We start from the raw sequence: 22895 nt of genomic DNA on the forward strand, positions 1-22895 counted from the left end.
ATAAATTATAAACTCAGTAGGGATCAGTGGGCAGTCCTACCAGGCCATCAATATGTCTGCTAGTTAATACAAGACTGAACACCAGATAATAGACCAGGGATGACAGAGGATGAGATGGTAGGATGATACCACCTACTCAATGGACATGAGTTTGAGCAAGTTCCTGGAGTTGGTGACGGACAGGGAAGCCTGGTGTGCAATAGTCCATGGGGTCACAAAGAGTCAGACATGACTGAGCAGCTGAACTGAACTATGTCAACATCTGTACTTGGAAACCATTTATAAAGTCAGGTTTAAAGAATTTACTTTTGAATACATTAAAGTATATGTTAATATTTTCCAAACTTCCTACTCATGACTACCTACAAGGGGAAGTTTAGAATCACTATCTTCCTTTTCCTCATATAGCCTTCAAACAGTTTTTGGTGGTTTATGTCCCTTTGCTACAAATGATGCCCTAGTTCACCCAGCAGGTCTGCCATGGACAGACCCAGAGCCTAGCCTGGTTAGGAATACCATCTTGTAATATGATTAGAGCCCAGATAGCAAAGTTCTGTTTACTGTGTACCTAAATGATCTTCTAGGCTCCATGTTCTCCAAGCTACACCCACTGCTTTGCTGCCACAACCCATCTGACACTGTGTGTGCCTCGTGGGATTCTGCTCTATGGCCCCAATCTCAACATTTAGAACCAGATAGAGGGGTCCATAGCTTGACTCAAACCAGTTAATGATTGTATAACTTTGAGAAAGTTACTTAAGAATTTTGTATTTCAATTTCTTTTATTATTAATATGCACTTTTAGCAATTAGGAGTTAGCATTCATTCCCTGCTTAATATGTTGCCAGGCATTCTTTGAAATTCTTCGTTATATCTTATGAGAATAATCTGAGGTAGGTCTGAGGTCATTTTTATCTTTATTTTGCTAAAATTTACTCTGAGGTCAGGCTTTTTAAAATTCATTGTCTCTTGTAAATGAGGATTATAATACTGTTTTTACAGGATGACTGAATGGAATAATTCATTTCTATTTTCATACAAAATGCCTAAAACAATGCCTGGAACATAGTCCTCACTAAATATTAAATATTATTAATACACCTCAGTTTCTTAATTCACATTACAGTTTCTTTTCTTTTACTATAAACTTTCAGAGCATGAGCTCTCTCCCTGGGATAACCTCTCTAGTTCTTCCCAGCCACATTACTCTAGGATCTTGGCCTTCCTCTTGTCACCCTGTGGTGCTGTTTTAAAGTGATTGATGTCCCTGGTACTCAGGTTTGTCTATAAGTTTGATGTCAAATATTACCACTTTCTACATATTCTTATTGCCGTGTCTTATAATAAAGATCAAAGTCTGTTGTTAGTAACCAACTTCAGACCCTCAGGAAGCTTGGACACTGAGCAACTGGTTAATCTCCTTGAGGTCAAACCTGAAAAGCTTAGTTCTCTGGCCCTAATCTTTCTCATTTCTTGTCAACTTCTCTTCTTGGAAATCTGCATTAATATCTCTCAATTCATTACAGCTGAGGCAGCACAGTTAAATATTTTAGACACTGGAGACAGGTTGATCCCTGGGTTGGGAAGATCCCCTGGCAGGATCTTCTGGAGGAAATGGCAACCCATTCCAGTATTCTTGCCTGGAGAATCTCATGGACAGAGGAGCCTGGCGGATTATAGTCCATAGGGTCTCAAAGAGTTGGACATGACTTAACATTTGAACAACAGCAGCAAGGCATGGGTGTGTGTGTGTGTGTGTGTGTGTGTAGAGCATGTGTGCTAAATCACTTTAGTCATGTCTGACTCTGCAATCCCACCAGTCTCCTCTGTCCATGAGATTCTCCAAGTAAGAATACTGGAGTGGATTGCCATTTCCTTCTCCAGGAGATCTTCCCTACCCAGTAAATATAGACAATATTATCCCTAAAGAATGGTTCTGACTTTTCTCCATTTCAAACACATTGATGAAAAGAACTTTATGTTTCCAGAGGACAAAATAGATAATGGCTAGGACTGTCAAGCCTGGATGTTTTTACGCATAGTGATTTTCTTTTATACCTATCTGTCATAGAAACTTGATGCAAGAGCTTCTTACATTGGCCTAAAATAGGAACAGGGATTTAATCACATTGATGCCTTAAGAGGACTTCTTAAGGAGGTGAGTCACTTAATTTTTCTGAACCTCAGTTTCCTCATTTATGAAGTGAGGATAATATGATGATCTAATATAATGAAGATAATTATGCAGTGATCAAGAACAGAATTATAGGCTTAAACACTGTGGAAAACAGAAGTCAGAGAGGTAGCACTCTCCTTTGTCACAGCATCATCCTTGCCTCATTTGAGAGTAAAGAGACAGATGCAGAAAATGGTCCCACTCCCCACAGAGGGACCACAAGAATAAAGTTGAAAGGTAGAAAATAGATGGCAGCATGGCATGCCTGGCTTCCCTCAGAGTTTCTCACGAAACACTGAAAACTTTCCTTTGACTCATTTTCTGCTACTTTAATGTAAGCCTTTGTTACTTGGGGCCTTCACACCAGGCTTACTAGAGAGTCTTTTACTTTTCAAGTCTTTTATTTTATTTTTTTTAATCTCCATAAGGAGTCTGCTTCAAACTTCTAACAGTATTTCTCCCATCCCTATATTTAATCATACTTTTTATTGTTGAGGTCATTTCTCATTGGTGAGCTAAACACAATTGACAGCTGCCTGAGGTTACTGAACACCTGGGCTGTGCTCATGTCTGTGCTGGGTGCTGTAACATTCGAGAAGGAATGTGAGGAGCTAACCATTTATTGTGATGTGATTTTTTTTTGTATTTCACTAATGCATTTCACCATTCTGAGGCTCAAGGTCACAGCTAGTAGAGAGAAAAGCCAAGATTTGAATTCAAGACTTTGTGACTCCAAAGATCATAAGATAAGGATGTGCTTTGCATGTGTCTGACTCAGGAGAAAACAAGACTGACCAGAAGATGATGGGGGAAGAGGTCAGAAACTGGGCAGCAATGAAATAGCATTGCTTATTTCCAAGTCTTCACATAATCTGGCAAAGGAGCTTAGACTTGGGAAAAAACAGAGATCTCCTGAGTGTTTTAGATCTGGGGCAGAGTTTATGAGAAGTGGTGATTAAAGATGGCTATTGCATTGAAAAGCAGGAAGTGAAGAAGCAACATGAGAGTAGGGGACACTGCTGTTGTAATCTAGCACTGAAAGGGGAAGGTCTGGACCAGGAGGAAGAGGCATTTCATTCTCTATTTTGGAGACAAAGAATATGAAATTGGGCAGATGGGAAATAATAGCAACTTTTTGAATGCATATGGTATGGTCTTGATTTTCCCACACAAGTAGGATGAAAGTTTGCAATCTTTTGAGGTCAGGACATGGAGAGGGTATCTTTTGAGAGTGAAAAAGAAAAGACATGGATTCATGGCAATTCAGAAAAAGGAAATGCATTTCATAATTCACAAGTGACTAGTTGGACAGTGGTATGGTGAAGGAGAGGACTTAGTCAAAGGTAACTACTAGGTTTGAATGTGAGGAACATGACTGAGTGGAGACCCTGATGTACAGGGAAGTTGAAAGGAGATCTGTATTGACAGGATTTTGCCTAAGGAAGAAAGAATGCTAACTTTAGTTGTAGATCTGTTGCATTTGGTAGGTTAGTGAGACAGCTCAGAAGAAATGTTAAGTAGGTACTATAATGAGAAAGAGTATGATTTTTGAGAGAAGTGAGCTATTAAAAAGAACAGGAGATCAACATTGAGTATTGAGTATCTGGATGATCCTACTGAGAAGGAGGGAAAAAGGAGCTAGTATCAGAGACAGAAAGAAATGCATTAGAGGGGGGCGGCCCTAAGATGGTAGAGGAATAGGATGAGGAGACCACTTTCTCCCCCACAAATTCATCAAAAGATCATTTGAATGCTGAGCAAATTCAACAAAACAACTTCTGAATGCTGGCGGAGGACACCAGGCACCCAGAAAGGCAGTGCATTGTCTTCAAAAGGAAGTAGGACAAAACATAAAAGATAAAAAGAGAGACAAAAGAGTTAGGGACAGAGACCTGTCTCAGGGAGAGAGTCGTGAAAGAGGGGAAGTTTCCAAACACCAGGAAACCCTATCACCGGCAGATCTGTGGGGAATTTTGGAATCTCGGCAACATAACTGGGAAGGAAAAATATAGAAATAAATAAAACCCACAGATTACATGCCTAACCACAACTCCCAGTGGAAAAGTAGCCCAGACACTCATGTCTGCCACCAGAAACCAGGGGCTGAACAGGGAGGTGCGGGCTGCATTGCTTAGGATAAAGCCTGGGGCCTGAATGCCCTGAGGACAATCTGAGGAGCTAACATGAGATAGCAACCCAAACTGTGAGATAGCCAGAGAGAGAGAGAGAGCGAGAAAAGTTTCCCGTGCAAAGCTCTAACCTAAGGCTCTGCCGGCCAGCTCACAGAACAAAGGACTGAGTGAATACCAGAGGAGAGCTAGCTGGCTGTGGACCAGCCCCTCCCCACACTGGAGGCCGAGAGGGAGGCGGACGACAACCAGAGCTGGAAAGGGGCAATCTCAGCCCCAGAGACGGCATCCTCTACCAAACTGCGAGCAGGCTCCCAGTTGCTAACCACATCTTCCTGGGATCCTGGGTGGTTGACATCCATCAGGACTGTCACAGTCAGTGATCAGCTCCCCAGAAGAGATACACGGCACATCTGAGACGGTGCTCCTGCTGTGCACCCAGGAAACCAAATGGCTGGGACCAGGGAGGTGATAAGACGCACCACGCACCCAGAGAGAGTGCACTCACCAAGCACCTGGTCACCTGAGTCTGTGCCTTTGTGGAGTACCCAAGAACCTGAACTTAGACCTGGAATGTGCATGCAACCCAGGGCCAGCTTTAGACAGTTCCCCTGCAGAGCAAACTGGAGCCTGAGCAGTGTAGACTGGGAAAGCACACACACCATGAGCAGGGGCAAACCCAGTGTGGCCCAGACACTGAGAGCATATGCACGCCCCACACACGCCAGTGATATTTGTTTGCAGCGTTCCTCCCTCCCCACAGCACAACTGAACAAGTGAGCCTAAATAAGTGACCACCTTCGCTCCCTTGTGTCAGGCTGGAAATTAGACACTGAAGAGACTTGCAAACAGAAGAAGCCAAAATAAACAGAGGGAACCATTTTGGAAGTGGCAGGTGCAACAGCTTAAAACCTGTATGAGCACTGACTGCATTGGAAGAGGCCTATGGACCTTGAGAAGAAGTACAAGTTGGGACGAGGAACTATCTGAAATTGAACTCACCCCATACTGCCCAAAACAGCTCCAGAGAAATTCCTAGATATATTTTACTATTATCATTATTTAATTAAAAAAATTATTTTAAGTCGTTTCTTACTCCTTTAATTTTCATTTTTATAACCTGCTATTACCTTGCAAAAAAACCCCTATTTTTAAAGCAAATTTCATATATATTTTTTATGTTTTATCATTTTTTTTAATATTGTATTTTTGAGAGTCTAACCTCTACTCTAGATATTTAATCTTTGCTTTATGGTATTTGTTATCAATTTTGTACCTTTAAGAATCCAATCTTCAGTACCCATTTTTACTTAGGAGTGCGATTACTGACTTGATTGCCCTCTCCCCCTTTTGACTCTCCTTTTTCTCACCCAGGTCACCTCTATCTCCTCCCTCCCCCTTCTCTTCTCTACCCAACTCTGTGAATCTCTGTGGGTATTCTGGGATGTGGAGAACACTTAGGGAACTGATTACTGGCTAGATCTGTCTCTCTCCTTTTAACTCCCCCTCTTCTCCTCCTGGTCACCTCTATCTCCATCCGCCTTCTTTTCTTCTCTATGTAAAACCATGAACCTCTCTGGTGTTCCAGGCTATGGAGAGCACATAGGGATTTAATTACTGGTTAGATTTCTCTCTCCCCTTTTGATCCCCCCTCTTCTGCTCACCTCTATATCCCTCCTCCCTCTTCTCTTCTCCATGTAACTGTGTGGACCTCTCTGGGTGTCTCTCACTGTGGAGAATCTTTTCTCCACTATCCTAGATAATCTACCATCAGTGCTGTATGGATGGAGAGGTCTTGAGGCTACTGTAAGAATAAGACTGACAACCAGAGGCAGGAGGCTAAAATCCAAAACCTGAGAACACCAGAAAACTCCTGACTCCAGGGAACATTAATTGACAAGAATGCATCCAAAAGCCTCCTACACTGAAACCAAGCTCCACCCAAGAGCCAACAAGTTCCGGAGCAGGACATACCATATTAATTCTCCAGCAACACAGGAACATGGCCCTGAGCATTAATATACAGGCTGCCTAAAGTCATACCAAACCCATAGACACCTCAAAACTCATTACTGGACACTTCATTGAACTCCAGAGAGAAGAGATCCAGCTCCACCCACCAGAACACAGATGCAAGCTTCCCTAACCAGGAAACCTTGACAAGCCACTTACCAACCCCACCCACAGGGAGCAACCTCCACAATAAAGAGGAACCACAAACTTGCAGCATACAGAAAGGCCACCCCAAACACAGGAATCTAAACAAGATGAAAAGGCAGAGAAATACTCAACAGGTAAAGGAACATGATAAACACCCACCAAACCAAACAAAAGAGGAGGAGATAGAGAGTCTACCTGAAAAAAGAATTCATAATAATGATAGTAAAAATTATCCAAAATCTTGAAGACAAAATGGAGTTACAGATAAGTAGTCTGGAGACAAGGATAGAGAAGATGCAAGAAATGTTTAACAAGGACCTAGAAGAAATAAAAAAGTGTCAATCTCTAATGAATAATGCAATAATGGATCAAAAACACTCTGGAGGGAACCAACAGTAGAGTAACTGAGGCAGAAGATAGGATAAGTGAGGTGGAAGATAGAATTGTGGAAATAAATGATGCAGAGAGGAAAAAAGAAAAAAAGAAAAGAAATGAGGGCAAACTCAGAGACTTCTTGGACAATATCAAACACTCCAACATTCGAATCATAGGATCCCAGAAGAAGAGTAAAAAAGAAGGGCCATGAGAAAATACTTGAGGAGATAATAGTTGAAAACTTCCCTTTTTTAAAATGGGGAAGGAAATAGCCACCCAAGTCCAGGAAACCCAGAGAGTCCCAAAAAGGATAAACCCAAGGCGAAACACCCCAAGACACATATTAATCAAACTGATGAAGATCAAACACAAAGAACCAATATTAAAAGCAGCAAGGGAAAAACAACAAATAACACACAAGGGGATTCCCATAAGGATAACAGCTGATCTATCAATAGAAACTCTTCAGGTCAGAAGGGAACGGCAGGACATACTTAAAGTGATGAAAGAGAAAAACCTATAACCAGATTACTGTACCCAGCAAGAATCTCATTCAAATGTGAAGGAGAAATCAAAAGCTTTACAGACAACCAAAAGCTGAGAGAATTCAGTACCACCAAACTAGCTCTTCCACAAATGGTAAAGGATATTCTCTAGACAGAAAACACAGAAAAGGTGTATAAACTCGAACCCAAAACAACAAAGTAAATGGCAATTGGAGCATACTTATCAAAATTATCTTAAATGTAAATGAGTTGAATGCCCCAACCAAAAGACTAAGACTGGCTGAATGGATACAAAAGCAAGACCCCTATATATGCTGTCTACTAAAAACCCACCTCAAAACAAGGGACACATACGTACTGAAAGGGAAGGGGTGGAAAAAGATATTTCATGCAAACGGAGACCAAAAGAAAGCATGAGTAGCAATACTCATATCAGATAAAATAGACTTTCAAATAAAGGCTGTGAAAAGAGACAAAGAAGGACACTACATAATGGTCAAAGGGTCAATCCAAGAAGAAGATATAATCATTATAAATATATATGCACCTAACATAGGACCACCACAACGTGTAAGGCAAATGCTAACTAGTATGAAAGGGGAAATTAACAGTAACACAGTAATAGTGGGAGACTTTAATACCTTACTCACACCTATGGAAAGATCAACTAAACAGAAAATTAGCAAGGAAACACAAGCTTTAAATGATACAATGCACCAGTTAGACCTAATTGATATCTATAGGACATTTCATCCCAAAACAATGAATTTCACCTTTTTCTCAAGTGCACACAGAACATTCTCCATCGTAAATCACATCCTGGGCCATAAATCTAGCCTTGGTAAATTCAAAAAAATTGAAATAAGTTCAAGCATCTTTTCTGATCACAATGAGGTAAGATTAGATGTCAACTACAGGGGAAAAAAAAAAACTTAAAAATACATACATATGGAGGCTAAACAAAACGCGCCTGAATAACCAACAAATCACAGAAGAAATAAAAAAAGAAATCAAAGTATGCATAGAAATGGATGAAAATGAAAACACAACAACCCAAAACCTGTGGGACTCAGTAAAATCAGTGCCAAGGGGAAAGTTCATAGCAATACAAGCTTACCTCAAGAAACAAGATAACCTAACTCTACACCTAAAGCAACTAGAAAAGGAAGAAATGAAGAAATCCATGGTTAGTAGAAGGAAAGATTCATAAATATTAGGGCAGAAATAAATGAAAAATAAAGGAGACCATAGCAAAACAAAACAAACAAACAAAAAACACACACACAAACAAACAAATAAAACTAAAAGCTGGTTCTTTGAGAAGATAAATAAAATAGACAAACCATTAGCCAGACTCATCAAGAAAAAAGGGAGAAGAATCAAATCAACAAAATTAGAAATGAAAATAGAGAAATCACGACAGACAACACAGAAATACAAAGGATCATAAGAGACTACTATCAGCAACCATATGCTAATAAAACGGAAAACTTGGAAGAAAGGGATGAATTCCCAGAAAAGTATAACTTTCCAAAACTGAACCAGGAAGAAATAGAAAGTCTTATCAGACCCATCACAAGCACGGAAATTGAAACTGTAATCAGAAATCTTCCAACAAACAAAAGCCCAGGACCAGACAGCTTCACAGCTGAATTCTACCAAAAATTTAGAAGAGCTAACACCTATCTTATTCAAACTCTTCCAGAAAATTGCAGAGGAAGGTAAACTTCCAAACTCATTCTGTGAGGCCTCCATCACTCTAATACCAAAACCATACAAGGATGCCACACAAAAAAAAGAAAAGAAAAGAAAAGAAAACTACAGGCCAATATCACTGATGAACATAGATGAAAAATCCTTAACAAAATTCTAGTAAACAGAATCCAACAACATATTAAAAAGATCATACATCATGACCAAGCGGGCTTTATCCCAGGGATGCAAAGATTCTTCCATATCCACAAATCAATCAATGTGATACATCATATTAACAAATTTAAAGATAAAAACCATATGGTTATCTCAATAGATGCAGAGAAAGCCTTTGACAAAATTCAACATTGATTTATGATAAAAAACCCTCCAGAAAGCAGGCATAGAAGGAATATACCTCAACAAAATAAAAGCCACATATGTTAAACCCACAGCAAAGATTATCCTTAATGGTGAAAAATTGAAAGCATTTCCCATTAAATCGGGAACAAGAAAAGGGTGCCCACTCTCACCACTACTATTCAACATACTTTTGGAAGTTTTAGCCACAGCAATCAGAGAAGAAAAAGAAATAAAAGGAATCCAGATTGGAAATGAAGAAGTAAAACTCTCACTGTTTGCAGATGATATGATCCTCTACATAGAAAACCCTGAAGACTCCACCAGAAAATTACCAGAGCTAATCAATGAATATATTAAAGTTGCAGGATATAAATTTAACACACAGAATCCCTTGCATTCCTATACACTAACAATGAGAAAACAGAGAAATTAAGGAAACAATTCCATTCATCATTGCAATGAAAAGAATAAAATACTTATGAATAAATTTACCTAAAGAAACAAAAGATCTATATATACAGAAAGCTATAAAACACTGATGAAAGAAATCAAAGATGACACAAATAGATGGAGAAATATACCATGTCCATGGACTGGAAGAATCAGTTTTGTGAAAATGAGTATACTACACAAAGCAACCTATAGATTCAATGCAATCCCTATCAAGCTACCAATGGTATTTTTCAGAAAACTAGAACAAATAATTTCACAATTTGTATGGAAATACAAAAAACCTCAAATAGCCAAAGCAATCTTGAGAAAGAAGAATGGAATTGGAGGAATCAACCTGTCTGACTTCAGGCTATACTACAAAGCTACAGTCACAAGACAGTATGGTACTGTTACAAAGACAAAAATATAGATCAATGGAACAAAATAGAAAGACCAGAGATAAATCCATGCACCTATGGACACCTTATCTTCAACAAAGGAGGCGCAAATATACAATGGAGAAAAGACAATCTCTTTAACAAGTGGTGCTGGGAAAATTGGTCAACCACTTGTAAAAGAATGAAACTAGAACACTTTCTAACACCATACACAAAAAATAAACTTAAAATGGGTTAAAGATCTAAATGTAAGACCAGAAACTATAAAACTTCTAGAGGAGAACATAGGCAAAACACTCTCTGACATAAATCACAGCAAGATCCTCTATGACCCACCTCCTAGAGTAACGGAAATAAAAGCAAAAATAAACAAATGGGACCTAATGAAACTTAAAAGCTTTTGCACAACGAAGGAAACTATAAGCAAGGTGAAAAGACAGCCTTCAGAATGGGAGAAAATAATAGCAAATGAAGCAACTGACAAAGAATTAATCTCAAAAATATACAAGCAACTCCTGAAGCTCAATTCCAGAAAAATAAACGACCCAATCAAAAAATGGTCTAAAGAACTAAACAGACATTTCTCCAAAGAAGACATACAGATGGCTAACAAACACATGAAAAGATGCTCAACATCACTCATTATCAGACAAATGCAAATCAAAACCACAATGAGGTACCATTACACGCCAGTCAGGATGGCTGCTATCCAAAAGTCTACAAGCAATAAATGCTGGAGAGGGTATGGAGAAAAGGCAAACCTCTTACACTGTTAGTGGGAATGCAAACTAGTACAGCCACTATGGAGAACAGTGTGGAGATTCCTTTAAAAACTGGAAATAGAACTGCCACAGAACCCAGCAATCCCACTGCTGGGCATACACACTGAGGAAACCAGAATTGAAAGAGATGCATGTACCCCAATGTTCATCACAGCACTGTTTACAATAGCCAGGACATGGAAGAAACCTAGATGTCCATTGGCAGACGAATGGATAAGGAAGCTGTGGTACATATACACAATGGAATATTACCCAGCTATTAAAAAGAATGCATTTGAATCAGTTCTAATGAGGTGTATGAAACCGGAGCCTATTATACAGAGTGAAGTAAGTCAGAAAGAAAAACACCAATACTTATGCATATATATGGAATTTAGAAAGATGGTACAATGACCTTATATGCAAGACAGCAAAAGAGACACAGATGTATAGAACAGTCTTTTGGACTCTGTGGGAGAAGTCGAGGGTGGGATGATTTGAGAGAATAGCATTGTAACATGTATATTATCATATGCGAAACAGATCACCAGTCCAGGTTCAGTGCATGAGACAGGGTGCTCAGGGCTGGTACACTGGGATGACCCTGAGGGATGGGATGGGGGAGGAGGTGGGAGGGGGGTTCAGGATGGGGAACTTATGTACACCCATGGCTGATTCATGTCAGTGTATGGCAAAAACCACTACAAAATTGTAAAGTAATTAGCCTCCGATTAAATAAATTAATTTTAAAAAATACATTAGAGGGAGATAGAAACCAGAATAGCCAAGGAGGAAAGTTCAGGAAAGAAAACTTGAGCACAATTTTCTCTTAAATATTGAAATCTATTCTGCAGAAAGAAGGGTGCTTTATCTCTGATGTGGTCCCCACTGTCCTGGTGCTTACAATCCAGTTGGTGAAAAAGTCAGGCTGAGTGCCGAGGCATAGACTGCTGAGGGACCTTGGAAAGGATGTAAGAGAACTTAGGAACTAAGGAAGAGAAGGTGGGGAAGAATGGAGCAAGAAAAAATTTCACCAGGCCTCGAGGGGAAGGTAGCATTTTAACCATGTCAGATATGAGAGAGAGAATGATCACTATTCTGGCAAAAAGTGGCAAGAGTTGAGGGGTGGGAGTGAGGTTCTTCACAATACCTAAGTGAGAACAAGAGGCAGACTGCTCCAGGCTAATTATGAAGTTAGAGAAGAGGCCATTCTGGTCACTCAGAGGCCCATTCATGGTAGGAAGGAATGAAATTAATGACAACTAGAAGATTGTGGGAGGGAGTGGACTGGGTGAAAGTGGTGGCTAGCCAGCTAGAGGGTAGGTGGGGCTACATAGGAATGTGGTATGGTAGGTGGGCAGAGGATTGAATTAGGAGGAGAGGGCATTTCATCCTCTGTTTTGAAGACACAGGATGTGAAATTGGGCAGATGGGAAAAGCAGCAGTGTTTTGAATGCCCATAGCATGTGCTTGACTTTACCATGTAGGTGGGAGGACAGATTGGCATCTTTTGAGGTCCAGGGCATGGAGAGTGTCAGGGCATCTTTTGAGTTTCTATAGGGGGACTGTTGTTGAGAAGAGCTGCCTGAAGCATTATTGGAGGCTACTTAGAATACACATCTTACCAGGAAGTGGAAGTTGAAATGAAGTGTCCTTCAATACCAGGCAGGTGTTTTTAGTTTGACATTTTCCCCTAGTATCATTCAGAACCTAGAGAGGAGTGGAAATGGTATCTGTTGGGGGTTGATTGAAGGTTGGGTATCACAGTATCCAAATATAGCCAGAGACCATCACTGAGACCACTAGTGATGGAAAGGAGAGTGTTGCCACAGGTCAAGGCCAATCTGGTGAGCAGGACTGACCAAATGGAAGCACTGCAGTGGGACATGTCAATACAAGCAGCTGACTCATTGGGAAGGTGGGGAGTGGAAGAAAGGACAAGAAAAGAGGTTGTGGAAAAAAACAGACCCACTTGTTGAATATTTCAAAAACCCACTTCCCAGGTCCTAAAGATTGAACCCTCTGACTTTCCTCATGTTGGTATATGGGGAGAAGATTGTCACTTAAACAGTGTCAACTGATTAAACTTGAGGGAGGAGGCAGTCTTTCCTCTCTGTTCTTTTCCTCCATTTTACTATTTTTCTTATCAGTATTTAATTGCCACTTTTATTTCCTTTAAGAGCCAAGAAATCTGCTTTTCCAGTTGAGAGGTACAGGGCATAGAAAAGACAAAGAAAAGAAAAATACATTTCACTCCCCATGAGTCACTGTCTTTCTCCTCCTCCTCTCCCCACTCCTTTTAATTATTCACCACCATCCCTTTTCTTTATTCACATATCCTCTCATCTCAATGTTCATGTCACTTTGTTATTCTTAAATCATAGCCACTGGCGGTGAGAGAGGCTTGTCTAAACCTAAAATATGGAGATTGCCAATTGATAATGCACATGTGTGAAACAGCTCGGCAGTGATTCCTCTGGTCTCTTCAGTGTCACAGGAGTGACACTGGGCAGTCCCCCCAAAGCCAGACAAGGACAGGAAAGTTCCCCATTAGCCTCTTGGACTCTCTTTCTCTCCCTCTCCCTCCCATGGATGAAAGACCTTTGAGCACAGACATTCATAAATTAAAGTGTGTCGTTAATTATTCTTAGACACCAGAAGCAGTACTTTCAAACAGAACATATATTAGTCTTCAAAAAAGCTGTTCTCTTCAGAGCACTTTAACACTCATTCACCAGTGGGTTTCTAAAGAAGAAATAAAAGAGATTTAGAAAATAATAAATAAAAACGTGTAGAAGGTTTTCTTCATGGTGTCAACCAAATGTCCTATATTTGCAGACTGTTCTCCAGGGTGGAGGGGGGAGGGTTATATTTATGTGACTAAATGCAGCTGAAGAGTAATGAAAAGCAGTACTTAGTCTGGGGTAAATCATATGGAATAGAGAATGAGGTAATTTCTTCCTAAAGCACTAGTATCTTCTCTCTCTTTCATCTATCTTTGTGTAGTGCTAAGTCACTTCAGTCATGTCTGACTCTTTGTGACCCCATAGACTGTAGCCTGCCAGGCTCCTCTGTCAGTGGGATTTTTCAGGCAAGAATACTGGAGTGGGTTGCCATGCCCTTCTTCAGGGTATCTTCCTGACCAAGGGATTGAACCCATGTCTCCTGCATTGCAGCTGGATTCTTTACTGATGAGTCACCAGGCAGGCAGGTAGGTGGGTATAGTAACTGAGTCGTGTCCAACTCTTTGTGACCGACCCCAAGTTCTATACAGTCCATGGAATTCTCCAGGCCAGAATACTGGAGTGGGTAGCCCCTCCCTTCTTCAGGGGATCTTCCCAACTCAGGGATCGAACCCAGGTCTCCCTCATTGCAGGTGGATTTTTTACCAGCTGAACCACAAGAGAAGCCCATTGGGGGGGGGGGGAAGGAGTCACCAGGAGCCCATATAAAAGATGATGCTGTTAAAGAGCTGCACTGTTTATACCAGCAAATTTGGAAAATTCAGCAGTGGTCACATAACTGGAAAAGGTCACTTTTCATTCCAATCCCAAAGAAAGGCAATACCAAAGAACTACTACTGCACAATTACACTCATCTCACACACTAGCAAAATAATGCTCAAAATTCTCCAAATGAGGCTTCAACAGTATGTGAACTGAGAACTACCAGATGTTCAAGCTGGATTTAGAAAAGGCAGAGGAACCAGAGATCAAATTGCCAACATCCGCTGGATCATTGAAAAAGCAAGAAAGTTCCAAGAAAAGCATCTACTTCTGCTTTATAGATTATTCCAAAGTCTTTGACTGTGTGGATCACAACAAATTTTGGAAAATTCTTCAAGAGATGGGAATATCAGACCCCTTACCTGCCTCCTGACAAATGTGTATGCAGGTCAAGAAACAACAGTTAGAGCTGCACATGGAACAACAGACTGGTTCCAAATTGGGAAAGGAGTACATCAAGGCTGCCTATTGTCACCCTGCTTATTTAACTTATATGCAGAGTATATCATGCGAAATGCCAGGCTGGGTGATGCACAAGCTGGAATCAAGATTGCTGGGAGAAATATCAATAACCTTGCATACACAGATGACACCACCCTAATGGCAGAAAGTGAAGAAGAGCTAAAGAATCTCTTGATGACAGTGAAAGAGGAGAGGGAAAAACCTGGCTTAAAACTCAACATTCATAGATGAAGAATACAATGGAAACAGTGACAGGTTTTAATTGGGGAGGGGTGGGCTCCTAAATCACTGCAGATGGTGACTGCAGCCATGAAATTAAAAACCACTTGCTCTTTGGAAGAAAAGCTATGGCCAACCTAGACAGCATATTAAAAAGCAGAGACACTACCTTGCTGACAAATGTACGTCTAGTCAAAGCTATGGTTTTTCCAGTAGTCATGTGTGGATGTGACACCTGGACCATAAAGAAACCTGAGTGTTGAAAAATCGATGCTTTTGAACTGTGGTGTTGGAGAAGACTCTTGAGAGTCTCTTGGACTTCAAGGAGGTCAAATCTGTCAATCCTAAAGGAAATTAGTCCTGAATATTCATTGGAAGGACTGATACTAAAGCTCTAATCCTTTGGCCACCTGATGTGAAAAGCTGACTCATTGGAAAAGACCCTGATGCTAGGAAAAATTGAAGTCAGGAGAAGAAGGGGACAACAGAGGATGAGATGATTAGATGGCATCAATAGACATGAGTTTGAGAAAGCTCCTGGAGTTTGTGATGGATAGGGAAGCCTGGTGTGCTACAGTTCCTGTGGTTGCAAAGAGTGGGACACAACTGAGCGACTGAACTAAACTGATACATATCTGTGTATATAGTTATCAGGTTTATCTATCTTTCATTCTCTTGGTGATATCCTTCCTCTATCCAGTCATTTATTCTCCATTTATTGAATACTAAACTACATTCTGAAGACATGAGGATGGATGAGACATGGTCTCTGCTCCAAAGGCTCACAGATGACAAAATAACCTCTAATTCTATTTTTAAAAAGCCATCATGGAGGATCAAGACTAGTGACCTCAGTGTAGCAATACAGTGGGTAACTTCCTTGGCCAGGTCTGCTGCTTCAGCCAGAGTCCACCGTGGGTGGCATTTGTTGTCTTGATCTATTCACTACAGTCTAGTCACTGTTCTCCGCAGTCTCCAGGCCTGACACATAGGTCTGTCTCAAAGAGCAGGCTTGCATAGCTTAGCCTCACAGAGACAGACTATAAGAGGAATCACCAGCAAGAAATACAGCTCTCAAGGAAACAAATATTCCTGCTCTCCACTCAGCTTGTTCTTTCTCTGAAGGGCAGATACACAGAACATCAAAGCAAGGTCAGAAGAGTGAGGATTTTGCCTATTGACGCTCTGACGCATTAGGTGATGTTTTCATATTTTATATTCCAGAGAGTTTTCATTTTCCTTCAAGTTTTTTAGAGAACCCCTATTTTCTTTGTTTTTCACACTGTTTAGAGCAGCTCTTCTTCATTTCAGTTCAGTCACTCAGTCGTGTCCAACTCTTTGCAACCCCATGGACTGTAGCACACCAGGCCTCCCTGTCCATCACCAACTCCCAAATTTACTCAAACTCATGTCCATCATGTCAGTGATGCCATCCAACCATCTTATCCTCTGCTGTCCCCTTCTCCTCCTGCCTTCAATCTTTCCCAGAATCAGGGTCTTTTCCAATGAGTCAGTTCTTCACATCAGGTGGTCAAAGTATTGGAGTTTCAGCTTCCGCATCAGTCCTTCCAATGAACACCGAGGACTGATCTCCTTTAGGATGGACTGGTTGGATCTCCTTGCAGTCCAAGAGATTCTCAAGAGTCTTCTCCAACTTCACTAAAATGCAATTTTGTGGTACCATCCTAGACTTATTAGGTCAAAATATCTGGGTAATGGGCCTTGGGAGCAATTTTGAAAAATAATTTTGCCAGTTCATTCTTATACACACTAAAGTATGAGACCCATCAGTCCAAAAAAAGAAATGGTAGAAACTCCTTTTTCCAGGTCCTGTTCTAGGGCAGTCATGGGACAACCAGAGTCAGATACTATGTAATGCGGAGAAATGAGAAAATTATCCAGTCAGTCTTGGATACATATTCCAGCAGTGTGTTCCCTTGATAGATATTGCCTTTACCCTCAGAGGAGAGTGCATCTGGCTGCCTATATCATTGTCATCAAGGCCAAAAATAAGGCAGAGTTCATAAAGAAATAGCAAAGGCAATGTAAGGAGGATGCCAAATCCTACTTTTGGTGGAACAAGCCTGGAGTCAGGTTTGGGACATAGTTGGATATCAAAATAATAATACAAGATGCAAATTTGTGTGGGGGAATGGCCCACCATGAAAACTATTAAGGGATATCAGATATTAAAGTTGGCAGGGTCTGACCAAAGCGGCAAGTGGAGGTGCTGAGAAATTGTCATGCTGGTGGATTATTATCATGGAAATATTATAATTCAGTTGTGCCACAGCTTCTTTTGAAGTGAGGCCCTTGGGTTTCCATTCCCAAGTATCAAATGCACCGCATTGAAAAAACCAAATATGACCTTTATGTCATCAGACTCACTCTATTCTCTTGCGATTTTCTCTTTACTTTTCATAGACATCATTTCCGGTCTGGCTTTGGCTGTCTTGTTTTCAAAGCCAATTGTGTTTCTGGGGCCTGTTTCTGTAGACTTTACTACTGATTGACAGGCAACAGAGACTCAAACCTCCAACTTGTAGCATGTGACAAAGATAGCATTTCCAATTAGTTGCAATACTTTCTAATAAGCGAGTAATTTCTGTGCAGTGCTTACTTCTCTTGACAGCTGAATGAGCAAAAGTAAACATATAAAGTGAAACTTTCATCACCACAATTCTTGCGGGTCAGGTTTCCTAGGGAAAGATGGGGAAACAATTGAATCCTCTGTTCCTTTATTGTGCTATTTTTGAGTCTCAGAGGCATGTGTCCTGTCTATCATGTCTAAAAGCACTCAACCTCTGGAAAACCTTTTCTCCAATTATGGGTTTGCAGGAATGCTAACTTTTCTCTTCTGTAAAGAAGAGCACCATTGAGACCAAAGGGGAGTGACTGCCTTCTTGGTGATATTGAGAAAAATAGAGCAGTGACAGTATTACCTATATGTAATGACGTACATCAGTGTTTCCCACATAAAGCATTCTCGTTGATATTAACAAAATGTGAAGGCATGGAACAGAGCTTAGAAATGAGCTCAACTGTCTTGGCAGTGATTTACTGTTCTAAGAAAAAGACGATAGTAGACATCCATTTGAAATTTTTTTGACATTGGGTATGCACGAGGAACATAGGTAACTGTTCTTTATTGTCAAAGGGTGGTACCTCTTTCCCTCCACACATAGAATAGAGTTAATCGACAAGCAGGGTGAGCGAAGGATCATTGCTTCCTTTGATTGTCTTCTCATCAAGGGAGAAGGACAGAGGTTTTGCTTCAGAGGGTTTCATGGTATAAGGGCCTTGGAAGTCTACACAGGGACTTGAAACAGCTGCAGAGAACCTGAGTAACAGTCTTTCTCAGACTGTAGAGAAAAAAATTTTTTACATGTAAAATCAAGATACAGAAGACAAAGAAATACCACTGACTTTTCATGCTGTAGGTTGGAGGGAAGGGAACTCAGAAAAGATTTTATCTAGCAGATAAGATTCTGGGAATCTTCAATTATTTCTGTGATCTGTCAATAAGGTAGGAGTCACCCCTGTGTCAGGGGACCAGATCTCCTTTTATGATAAACTGAGATCTATTCAGTGTATGACACTCATTGGGTTCACTTGCTAGAATATTCTATTTTATGTAAGAAATCACATGATATCATTCTTTTTTTATTTGTGTGACATTTTATTTTCTGATTATAATGTTTTGGAAAATATGATTTCATAGAACATGTGAAGAAGAAAATATGATTGCTCAGATTGCCATGCTAATATTTGATAGGCTTTGATATATAATTCCAGTTGAGCTATTTCAAATCCTAAAAGATGATGCTATGAAAGTGCTGCACTGAATATGCCAAGAAATTTGAAAAACTCAGCAGTGGCCACAGGACTGGAAAAGGTCACTTTTCATCCCAACTCCAAAGAAAGGCAAGGCAAAAGAATGCTCAAACTATGACACAATTGCACTCATCTCACACGCTAGCAAAGTGATGCTCAAAATTTTCCAAGCCAGGCTTCAATAGTACGTGAACCATGCACTTCCAGATATTCAAGCTGGATTTAGAAAAGGCAGAGGAACCAGAGAGCAAATTGCCAACATCCATTGGATGATCCAAAAAGCAAGAGTTCCAGAAAAACCTCTACTTCAGCTTTATTGACTATACCAAAGCCTTTTGGTATAGACTGTGTGGATCACAACAAACTGTGGAAAATTCTTCAAGGGATGGGAATACCAGACAACCTGACCTTCCTCTTGAGAAATCTGTATGCAGGTCAGGAAGCAACAGTTAGAACTGAACATGGAATAACAGACTGGTTCCAAATAGGGAAAGGAGTACATCAAGGCTGTATATTGTCACCCTGCTTATTTAACTTATATGCAGAGTATATCATGAGAAATGCTAGGCTGGGTGAAGCACAAGCTGGAATCAAGATTGCCGGGAGATATATCAATAACCTCAGATATGCAGATGACACCACCCTTGTGGCAGAAAGTGAAGAAGAACTAAATAGCCTCTAGATGAAAGTGAAAGAGGAGAGTGGAAAAAGTTGGCTTAAAACTCAACATTTAGAAAATAAAGATCATGGCATCTCTTCTCATCACTTCATGGCAAATAGTTGGGGAAACAATGGAAACAGTGGCTGACTTTATTTTGGGGGGCTCCAAAATCACTGCAGATGGTGACTGCAGCCATGAAACTATAAGACGCTTACTCCTTGGAAGAAAAGCTATGACCAACCTAAACAGCATATTAAAAAGCAGAGACATTACCAACAAAAGTCCATTTAGTCAAAGCTGTGGTTTTTCCAGTAGTCATGTATGGATGTAAGAGTTGGACTTTAAAGAAAGCTGAGTGCCAAAGAATTGATGGTTTTGAACTGTGGTGTTGGAGAAGACTCTTGAGAGTCCCTTGGACTGCAGTCATCGTAAATGAAATCAGTCCTGAATATCCATTGGAAAAATGATACTGAAGCTGAAACTCCAATACTCTAGCCACCTGATGTGAAGAGCTGACTCACTAGAAGAGACCCTGATGCTGGGAAAGATTGAAGGAGTGAGGAGAAGGGGACTACAGAGGATGAGATGGTTGGATGGCATCACTGACTCGATGGACATGAGTTTGAGTAAACTCTGGGAGTTGGTGATAGACAGGGTGGCCTGGCGTGCTGCAGTCCATGGGGTCACAAAGAGTAAGACACAACTGAGCAACTGAACTGATATATAAATATAAATGTACCACATAAAGCATGCATATATGGGTGTGTTTGTGCTTGTACATATTTAGACATGTGCATTTAAATAAAGAGACATAAATATCTGCACATATGTGTATGTCCATATATGTAAAATATAGATTATTATACAGCAAATATAGTTTTGTCTTGGTTTTGGTTAAATTATATTTTATATATCTTTAATATCATTAGATACACTTTAAAGACAGAATTTTTTTTTACCCACATAATATTCTGATTTGGACACATCACAATATATTTTGCTGTTCCTTAAGAATATGTGTTTTTTAATCAAGTATTATGGTATCTGTTTCATAGAGCTTCTGTTTTGGGATTTTGCAACTGTATTTTATTTTTGGTGTGTGTGGGAAGCAGAATCATGCCTCCTCCCCGATGATGATATTGTGTAGTTGCTAAATTGAGTCCAGCTCTTTTGTGACCCCATGGACTGTAGCCCACCAGGCACCCCTGCCCATGAGATTTCCTAGGCAAGAATACTGGAGTGGGTTGCCATGACCTCCTCTAAGAGATCTTCCCAACTCAGGAATTGAACCCACAACTCTTGCACTGGCAGGAGGATTTTTTTACTACTGATCCACCAGGGAAGCCCCACCCAAAGAAATCCATGTCCTAATCCCTGGAATCCATGAATGTTTTCTGCTGTCTGGCAGAAGGGAATTTGTAAATTTAATTAATATTAAGAAACCTTAAAATAGGGAGATTATCCTGGATTATTTAGGTGGGCACAGTGTAACCAAATGAGTCCTTAATAACTAAGAACTTTGTCTGGAAGCAAAAAAGAAATTTGGTAGAAGGAGAAGCTAGAGGTAGCCTCAGATGGTAAAGAATCTGCCTGCAATGCAGGAGACCCAGGTTTGATCCCTGGGTTGGGAAGATCCCCTGAAGGAAGAAATGGCAACCCACTCCAGTACTCTTGCCTGGAGAATCCCATGGACAGAGGAGCCTGGCGGGCTACAGTCCATGGGGGTTACAAAAGAGTTGGACACGACTGAGCACTAGCGCTTTCACCTTTACTTTCAAACAAGAGAAGGTTTGACTTGCTGTTGCTAGCTCTGCCAAGTAGGGACCTATGTACAAGGACCAGAGAGAGGCCTCTCCAAGCTAAGAGCAGCCCCAGCCAACAGCCAGTGGGGAAAGATGGGCAGGCGCACCAGTTTCACAGCTGCAAGGAACTAGATTCTACCAGCAGCCAAGGAGCCTCCCATAGGCTTCCCACAGCCTCCTGATAAGACTAGCCAGCAGCAATTTTGTGAAACCTACAGCAGAGAAACTAGCTGAGCCAACCCAGATTTCTGAGCACAGAACTGAGAAAATAAATCAGTATCATTTTTTAAGTTCTAAGATTGTGGTATTTATTTCAGCAGTAATAGCAAACTGATAGCGTGGCCTATAATACACTTCCTACTATTAATAATAAATTATTTTATTTTTAATTTTTGAGCTTTTCAGATTGGGTCATTATGATCTTTGAAACCAGGTCTCTGAAGTTTTCATAATGTAAATCTAAAGTTGATGTACACAATGGATGGGATAAAAATATTATACTGTAGTTATTTCAGCCAGAGTTATACACCTTAAATTCCACCATGTAAGTCCACTAGAGGTAACTGACAAGGAATTGTATACTGTTACCCCAATTCTTGCAGAGTTGCTTTTGATTGATATTTTCTTTTTTTTTTCTTTTTAAAATTTATTTATTTTAATTGGAAGCTAATTATTTTACAATATTGTAGTGGTTTTTGCCATACACTGACATGAATCGGCCATGGGTGTACATGTGTTCCCCATCCTGAACCTCCCTCCCCATCCCAACCCTCAGGGTCATCCCAGTGCACAAGCCCTGAGCACCCTGTCTCATGCATTGAATCTGGACTGGCGATCTGTTTCACATATGATAATATACACGTTTCAATGTTATTATCTCAGATCATCCCACCCTTGCTTTCTCCAACAGAGTCCAAAAGACTGTTCTATACATCTGAGTCTCTTTTGCTGAAAGATGATTGATATTTTCTGATGAACTATATAATTCTGAAGTAGTGATATTATTGTGCTTAAAAATAAATATAACATGAAATCAATTAGTTATGCGACTTTCAAAGTATATGTTAAAAGGGACTCTAGTTTATAATGATTTTTAAAAATTCTGCTTCCATCCCTGTTTCACTGGTACTTAGATGGGTTCTAGGAGAGTACATTGTCTAAGGGAAATACTCTTCCTACATCTTCTCTTCCTGGAAGCCGTATGAATTTTCATGCAAAATGATTGAAAATACATGAGTTACTCCTTTACACGTTGCTTAACTAATGGAAACATCTTGTTCAGAAGACAATTTACCTTTGGCAAAACATTATATAAATAGAATCAGAACTTAGACCTTATCAGGAAGTAATTTCTTATCCTGGCTCTTCTAAGAACTCTTAATTTAGGTGTAATTCACTCATGAGCCTGTTCTTAAATAG

Source organism: Cervus elaphus, chromosome 19 (assembly GCF_910594005.1).
Source record: "Cervus elaphus chromosome 19, mCerEla1.1, whole genome shotgun sequence".
NCBI lineage: Eukaryota > Metazoa > Chordata > Mammalia > Artiodactyla > Cervidae > Cervus > Cervus elaphus.